This window comes from Ailuropoda melanoleuca, chromosome 17, assembly GCF_002007445.2.
Source record: "Ailuropoda melanoleuca isolate Jingjing chromosome 17, ASM200744v2, whole genome shotgun sequence".
Taxonomy (NCBI): domain Eukaryota; kingdom Metazoa; phylum Chordata; class Mammalia; order Carnivora; family Ursidae; genus Ailuropoda; species Ailuropoda melanoleuca.
Genome location: NC_048234.1, coordinates 15134688 through 15143797, shown reverse-complemented (window position 1 = coordinate 15143797; position 9110 = coordinate 15134688). Strand labels below are relative to the sequence as shown.

At 41.5% G+C, this 9110-nt stretch overlaps 1 pseudogene; it reads left to right on the top strand.

Moving 5' to 3' along the window:
* The first annotated feature begins 8018 nt into the window (after positions 1 to 8018).
* Positions 8019 to 8229, top strand: LOC117797029 (annotated as a pseudogene).
* Positions 8230 to 9110: the final 881 nt, after the last annotated feature.

Genomic DNA, 9110 nt, shown 5'->3' with positions numbered 1-9110 from the left:
AAAACAATGCACACAGTGCTTTTATGGTCATTTGCAAGCATGCCCTGAGTGGTCAAAAATTTCAGTTGCTGAATGCCCACGCTCCCAGCCGATGTTGAACAAAGCAATGCTCTGCCTTCTGGTAAACAAATGTGTCTTTCATGTTCCGTGCAGTGCCACACTGTCCACATTTTTGTGCTTTTTATTGGTGGTTTTGCTGTTTAAAATGGTCCCAGGCATAATGCTGATGTACTGTCTTGTGTTTCTCACACAAGAAGGTGGTGATGTGCCTCAGAAGGAAGTATATGTATGAGACAGGGTCCGTTCAGGTTATGGTGCTACTGGCCATGAGTTCAATGTTAGTGAATCAACAATACGGGATATCCTGAAACAGGAAGAGGAAATTCCCAAACTGTTCATGAGGCTGCTCTGGAAAGTGCTAGTATAACACGTCTACTGCATGAAGAAACTATGCGAAAGGTGGAAAAGCAGCTAAATTTGTGGATTCATGAGATGACTGCTGATAATGCGAGGTGGACGGTGTGATTGTGAAGAAAGCCAAAGTAATTGACAGGTTACCCAAGGTCTGGAAAACGTTAAACTCTTCTCAGCAGAGCTGGCTCACACATTTTAAAAAGCGATAAAATGTTAAAAATGTTAAACTTGTAGGTGGACAGGTTGTGCAGATCGGGATTCTGGGGAAGATGTTTAAAAACACCCGCTAAGAAGAGGATTCTTTTCTTAAAACGTTCGTTAAACATTTGTTTGATGAAAACGTTGTGAGCAGAGGCTCAGAGGAACCTAACCGTACATTCCCCCTAGGAGAAGTGGTTCAGCGTTTGCAAATTCAGCGTTCACGGCCGCTTTGGAGAACACAACTCCTGCAAATACGACACTCCACTCTGTTTGCCTTTCATTTCCTTTCCTGCCTTGTGTTCTGGCTGCAGTTCCAGAACTGTGTGGAATACTAGTGTTAAGTGTGGGCGCTCTGGCCTCATGCCCAATTGTAGGGGAAGACATTCCATCTTTACCATCCATCTACATAGATGTTAGCTGTGGGCTTTTTGCAGATTGGTTCTTTATCAAGTTGAGGAAGTTCCTCCTTATCCTAGTTTTCTGGAGAAAATTTTTTTTATCATGAATCGATACTGAAATTTTCAAATGCTTTTTCTGCATGGATCGATAGGATCATGTGAAATTTCTTCTTTAGCCTGTTGATACGATGGATTACATCGACTGACTTTCGAATATTGAACTAATTTGCATCCCTGGCATAAACCCTGTTCAGTCATGGCGTGTAATTCTTTTTACATATTGCTGAATCCTATTTGCTAATACTGTCAGGGGATTTTTACATCTCTGTTCAGGGGGGATATTGGTCTGCAGTTTCCCTTTTTTGTATTATCTTTGGTTTTGGTGTTAGTGCAAGACTGGTCTCATAAAATGAAATGGGAAAATGCTCTCTTGTATTTTCTGGAAGAGACTGTGTATTATTGGCATTGATTCTTTAAACATTGGGTAGAATTCTCCAGTGAAACCATCTGTCCTGGAGAGTCCTTTTTCGAAGAAAAACTTAGTTGTTTTTTTTTTTTTAAATGAAAGTGTATCTGCACATACTTGGCAAAGATTGTCACAAAGAATAACAGTTCCCCCATTTTCTGCTCTCACGAAGCAACTCTGGCAACTCTTGTAGCTAATTCTTTGATACCCACCTCCATACCTCAAACATGTGTATGTTCCTACTTCTTTATTTTTTTAGTTTTAAAAAGTATCTAAGACTTCCCCAAGTGGAAGATGGCAGTTTTCTTCTTCCCCTTTCCTGACCCCACAGCCATGTCTGTCTTCTCTTTCTCCCAATCTAGTTGAATAGAATTCTCAGCGTTCAGTGCTTCTGTTGCAGTCACCCCCCTCACAGCTGAGCCACCGGCTGGACCATGATGATTACGGTGGTGCTGGTGGTGACAGTGGTGATCGTTACCACTCAGGCAGTGCTTTCTCTGGGCTGGGCACACTTCTGAGGTTGTTAGTTTTCACAAATCTCTTCTAAGACTTAGAACAACCCCGATTTCACACAGGGAGGTCAGGTGATTTGCTCAAGGTAAATCAGCCTTAATGCGGCAGAAGTTGAACCCCAGGCATTCTGGATTTATATTCTGCACTCTTGACCACGACCCTACAAACCCTAACTTTTTTTTCTGAGTTACCAGCAGTCTTTTATTGTTTATTTTAAAAATATATTTACGACTTACTAGTTTCGAGTTCTACTCCATCTGTGAGGAGCTTCTCTTGATGTGTTCAAATGCATCAGCACGATATCATCTTCCTGAAAATACGTCCTGAGCTCTGATTTCTTGCTGGGCTGGTTGTTCTGCAGATGTGCTTCCAGTTGGCATCCTACAGTCTCCCTCTGTACCATCCTGGGGTTCTCTTCACCTCTCTCTTATTTGGAACCTACTGTTTCCAGAATGTTAGGTCATATTCTTTCTTGTTTTATGTCCTCATTTTGGCCAAGAATATCCTGTCAGCTTCCTGAGATGAGGGAATGGGAAGTAAAATTTCTGAACCCCTTGCATCTAAATATGTCTTTATCCACCTCCATATTTAATACGTGGCTGGGTATAAAAGAATAAGATGGCAATCTGAATACTGAAGACATTCCTCCATTGTCTTTCAGCTTCCACTGCTGCTGTTGAGAATTTCAAAGCTGTTCTGATTCCCATTCTTTGTATTTGACCTACCTTTTCTCTGTGAAAACTTATAAAATCATCGTTCTGTTCCCTGGGTTCTGAAAATCAGTAACGATGTGCTTTGATGGGGGACTATTATCATTTAATGTAGCCCAAATTTGGTGCATCTTTTCAATTTGGCAACTCAAGTCTTCAGTTATGAGGTATCTTCTTGAAATATTTATTTAATTCTATACCCCACCACCATTTCTCAATTCACTCTCTCTGAATTTTATTTGAAGTCGGCCCTTCGGAAGTTGGTCCTCTAGGTTCTTTTGTTTGTTTGTTTTTTATCCTTCTCCCCATTTGTAGTCATGGTCATTGCTTTGTACTTCCTGAGAGCATGCCATGTCTTCATCTTCCACCTTCCTAGTATGCTTTTATAAAGTGACTTTCTATTAAATATAGCAACGTGCACAAATCAAAAGCATTCAACTGTGTGAATTTTCACAAAGTGAAAACACTCACGTAGCCAGCAGTGAGGTCTAGAAAGAGAACATCACCAGATGCTGTCCCTGCTCCTTCCTCAAGCACTACCATTCCTAAGGGAAACTAACCCTTTTTCTAACACTATAAATTAGCTTTCCCTGGTTTTGAACTTTATACACATGGAGTCACACAGAATTATATTCCTTTGTGTCTGGCTTTTTTCACTCAACGTTATGTTTATGAAATTCATTTATCTCGTGTACATTCTCATTTCTGTATGGTATTTTATTGTATGGATATATCACAATTTTTTCGTCCATTCTGCTGTTGTTAGATAAATGCAGTCATTCTTGCAGGTGTCTTTTGGTAAACGTATGTGTGTATTTCAGTTGGGTATATGCCTGGGAATAGAATTACTGAGTATGTTCAACATCAGTAGGTGTTGCCAAACGGTTTTCCAAAGCAGTTTTAGCAACTGACACTCCCTGCACAGTGTGTGAGCATTCTGATCACTTTATATTCCCACCAGTACTTGGGTTGTTAGTTCGCACTTTAGCTACCCTGGTAGGTGGTATGTCATGGTGGTCTTAAGTTGCTTCTTCCTGAAGTTGAGCACCTTTTCATACTAATTTGAATATTCTCTTTTATAAAGTGACTTCAGACCTTTTGCCCAATTTTCTATTTTTTTAATCTTTCTTTTTCTTTTTTTTTTTTTAAGATTTTTTATTTATTTATTCGACAGAGATAGAGACAGCCAGCGAGAGAGGGAACACAAGCAGGGGGAGTGGGAGAGGAAGAAGCAGGCTCGTAGCGGAGGAGCCTGATGTGGGGCTCGATCCCATAACGCCGGGATCACGCCCTGAGCGTGAAGGCAGACTCTTAACCGCTGTGCCACCCAGGCGCCCCTGATGATGTGTTTTCTTGAACACGAGCCCCTAATGTTAGCATTGTCGAATACATCCATCCAGTGTAACTAGTGTGATGTCCTATTTTAAACCGATAGTTCTCCAGCTATTCTTTGGCTAGTGCTTTCCCCCAAAGTATAATATTTCTTCTCAGCCCTCTGAGGATATTAATGATTTTTTAGTTTTTTTTTTTTTCCACATGCGGCCTCTGCACCTTCCAGGTTCCCCTTCCTGTCTGCTCCCATCCCTGTCAGTCACCTGGTGGGTTTGTTTAAGCATTTGTGACTCTCAGGTGTCTGCTGATGTGTGAGTCCTTCATGCCCAGTGGGTTTCACTGTGCTGAGGTGGGGGATGAGCTGTCTGGGGTGGGGCGGTCCCTGTTTCTAATGTGTTAAGGCCCTTCCTCTTGGCTTGTCCAATTCACCAAACACACACTTCCAGACTTCTTCCTGGAGACTGAGTCCTGGGGCCACACTGGGGAAGAAGAACAAGAGTCCCAAGTCAACCAGCTGGGGTCCCACTACATGGACATGTTTTGCTTGGCCTCTCCAGGGAACAAATCTCCAGCTTTCCATTAGACAGGGGGAGGAGGAGTCCCTGTCTATGAGGAACGGTGGATAGGATGAGTGTCCACTGCTTCTTAAACAGATTTTAAACCATCTTCTAATTCATATCCCACTCCCCATTCCTTCTGAGGGCCAGGATCCTCCCAATTTATGAGCCTTTGGGGACTTTGCACTGTCTTTTCTCTTAGACTTCCCCACTGCTGGCTTATGATTTGGCTTTCCATGTTCTGCTAAGTCAGTTTCTACTCATCACTGCTTTCTAGCTTCTGAAAATATGTTGTCTCTTTTTCTCTTCTCTTTGTAGGTTTGTGTCTTCAAAAATCCCTTCACATGGTTTTATTGAGGTTGGTGGAAAGAGCAAGTGTAAACGGACGTGCTTCGATTCACTATCTTTTTTTTTTTTTTTTTTTATTTTTTTTTTTGACAGAGAGAGACAGCCAGCGAGAGAGGGAACACAAGGAGGGGGAGTAGGAGAGGAAGAAGCAGGCTCCTAGCGGAGAAGCCTGATGTGGGGCTCGATCCCAGAATGCTGGGATCATGCCCTGAGCCGTAGGCAGACGCTTAACGACTGTGCCACCCAGGCGCCCCTCGATTCACTATCTTTAACTGGGAATCACTACATTTAGTTTCTCAATTTATCCAGAATTTATATATGCGTGTGTGTGTGTGGTGTGCACTGGGAATATAAGATGATGTATATTTTCCGAAGAGATATTCATTTGTTCCAAAACCACTTATTGGATTGCTCATTCTCTCTGCACTTATATGAAACATTACTTCATTATACTTGGACAATTTTCATACTTCCTCAAGCGTGCCAAGTGGGGTCCCACATGGGGCTACACCACAGCTGGTCCCATGCCTGGAGTGCTCTGTTCCCAAATGTCTGCCCAATGTACTCTCTCTTTTCCTTAAAGCCTTTGTGCAATGTCTCCTGACCAAGGAGGGCTATGCACACCACCCTTCTGTCTTGGTATTTGGAAATCTCACTAGGAAGTGGCTAAGGGATACCTGTTTAGTCTGAAAAGCTATGTCATTTTCCTTTTCTTAATTCATTATTTTTACCCTCCGTCGTTATGATTTTTATTACAGGACCATTCCCACATGGATGTGGGAAATTCTGCAATAACGGTGGTGATTTTTGGCCATTAGATTTTCATCATCTGGTCTTCAGTTGAACATTCAAATTCCCACTCTGCATAACTGATGGCTGACACTGAGAAAGTCAGGTGGGAGGTTGGGCAAAGGAGGAGTCTGAGAAGTTCTGAGATAAAAAGTCCTTTAATCTCCTTGTAACCCCATCTCACCCAACTTGTTTGACCATGCAAAAATTTTTAATTTTCTTCTGATAATTTGCATATCATCTCACAGAACCGTGTTCTGCAGTGTACAGATTTTTAAAACTGGCCCAGTCTAACATTTATGATAGGTTCTCAAATAATTTTAAGGAATAAATGATTTCCCCTTCGTCAATTCGTGAACCTCTTGAGAGAGGTAATAATTTAAACTCGTTTTGGTCATTCATACTCCAGGATGAATGAGGTAGTTAATGAGACTGGACTGAGCATCTCAGCATAAGGAAACCTATGAAATGGGAAGCTGGCCAAGGACACAGACTCCTGCAAAAACATTATCCTCCCATCATGGGAATTTCTCTTAAGAAAGCAAAATACATGTGTTCACATGTAGACTTCAAAGCCAATTTCAGAGTCCAAGCTTAAAGAAAACCAGTGGTGGCTGCGTGAGGTGTAACTTCCACGTGACAGGGCAGGACGACATGCCCTCTCTAACAGAAGAAAGCATTTTGTCTTTCAGATACCACAGCTTATTATTATTCCCAAACTGAAAGAAACCCACATTTGCTCCAGGGAACGTTAGACTTCCTCCCTAAATTGGCTTTCAGTTTTCTTATTTCAAATTAAAATTTGATTCTTTAAAGTAACAATAAAAACTCAGGTTTTAAATTTTTATTCTTATTATAACCAGATGGGAGTTACAGATCTCTCTTGTACACATCAGAGACTGAAGAGGGGGTGTCTGGTTAATCTCTTAGGGAGATCTCATAAATTCCCTGGCTTTTCCCGTGAGTGAAAAAAGTAATGAAATAGATTAGATCGAGTTACATGCTGTAATGTAAGAACTTTTACCTTAAGCTCTAAAATTTATGTGTGTTTTTAATAGACAAAGTTCATGTCTTCAGAAATTGAAGCTTCAGGATCAGAAAACTACTAGGTAAAATCATAAACAAAAAACCCTTTATGTGTCTTTGGCAAGTGATTTTGCCTTGATTTACCTCTCTGCGGACTCAGTTGTAGTCACAAAGATGAGCTGTATGCAGCCCCCACTGATCTAGTGACATTTGGTGTCCCATGATATGGCCACCATATTGGGCAAACTTGCCTTCAGTGGTATTGACCAGAATTTGTTGATCAAGTTTAAGTGCCATAAAATTACTTTGTCAAAAATTCATTATGTAGGAGTCGAAACATTTCAGAAAAATTCCAATTATTGTTAATAGGGGTTGGGGTTATGGAGGACAGTAACATGATTCATTTAATTCTTTTTTTTTTTTTTACATCCTTTGTATTGAAGTGCCCTCACAACACCCTCTAAGCAGATCATGATGGAAGGAAGGTTTTCAGAAAACTTGTATGGTTTTGCAAGAAAAGCACCAAATTTGCCACAATTTCTCCAAAGTGATTGGCAATACCAGGATGGAGTTCTGATTATGTGAAAGTAAATTTTTTTTAATTGTTAGCATCCAGACTATCTCTGAAATAACCATGTCAAAATAGCAGAATACTTATTTTTTAGGAACTTTCGGAATGGCAGGAACACCAGGCTAAGAAGCAAGCCCGAAGGCTGGAGCAAGCACACCAGGAGCCCGAGGGGGTGTCTTGAGGGACCTCTAGTTTCCTTCTTCTGGTCACACAGTGTGTGGTGACCTCACCTGCTGCATCCTCTTTCCCCATGGCCAGCGCTACTATGTCCTCCTCCAGGGCTTGAGGCAGGACTGACCGTTTCTCTTTGTCTCAAGTACCTTAATAATGTCAAACCTGGTTTTAGATAAGAAGTTACTAAATATTTATCTAACAGGAAAGCAAAGTTAAACTATCACATCAACTTTAGTGCCCTCTTTTTGTTCCAAAAAAAGAAATTGGGGCACAGAGGGCTGCAAGGACTTCCTGCCCGAGCCTCTTTTCCAAGATGAAGCCCTTCTTGTCCTTGAAAGTGAATTGGTGAAGACCTCTTCCATTGGTCCTGGAATCACTGGTATTTTCTCCTGCCTGAATCAAAGGAATCTCTTGTTAGTGCCTAGCACCGCTTGATGAGTTTGTCACAACATCCTGTTTTCCTATATTTGTAACTCCCTTAAACATCACCGAAAATCTTTACCCTAAATTATATGAGCTGTCGCTTCTTGGCCTTTTGGCTAAGGTCAATGTAGCACCTGTTCTCATCAGTTAAATCTGATTTTTTTCTATCGCTGTATGGGGTGTATTGATGCATGCATTAAAGGAAAGATGGTACTAAGAAGATACTTAAAATTGCATTTCGAGTTTTTTAAAAAAGGATAGCATTTTTTTTATAATGTTTCATTTCCATGTGATAAGAGTGCTGATTGCTGTATAGTGGAAGGATGATTTTCTCTCTCAAATCTGCACAAGTCAGTCTTGGTTTCATAATGACAAGTCCTTCCACTCAACTAGATATTTCTGGGTATTTAATCATGAAGGCCGTATTAGAGATTAAAACAATGACTACCGTGCCCGCACTTGGGCTGCTGTGATCCTGTTGCTAAAAATGATCTTGCTCTTCACGCCTGTCCGAACGGCCCAAATCCAGAACACTGACAACACCGAAGACTGGAGAGGGTGTGGAGCAACAGGAACTCGCATTCGTTGCTGGTGGGAATGCAGGCTGGTGCAGCCGCTCTGGAAGAAAGTTTGTTTCTTACAAAACTAATATCCACTTGCCACAGGATCCAGCAATCATGCTCCTTGGTAGTTAGTCAACGGAACTGAAAATTTACATCCACACAGAAGCCTGCACATGAGTGTTTATAGCAGCTTTGTTCATAATGGCCAAGATTTGGAAGCGACCAAGACATCCTTCAGTAGGTGGATGGATAAATGAACTGTGGTGCATCCAGACGAGGGAACGTTATTCAGCACTATGAGGAAATGAGCTATCAAGCCGTGAAAAGACATAAGGAAACTTTAATGTATGTTACTGAGTGAGAGAAGCCAGTCTGAAAAGGATGTGTACTGTATGATTTTAGCTCAAGACACTGGAAAAGGCAAAACTATGGAGACACTAAAGAGATCAGAGACTGGGGAGGGGGGAGATGAGGGGTGGAGCACAGAGGATTTTTAGGAAGTGAAACTACTATGACACTAGAATGGTAGATACTCATCATCACACATTTGTCCAAACACACGGAATCTACACCACCAAGCATGACTCTGACGTGAGCCGTGGACCTTGGTGATATGATGCGTCCA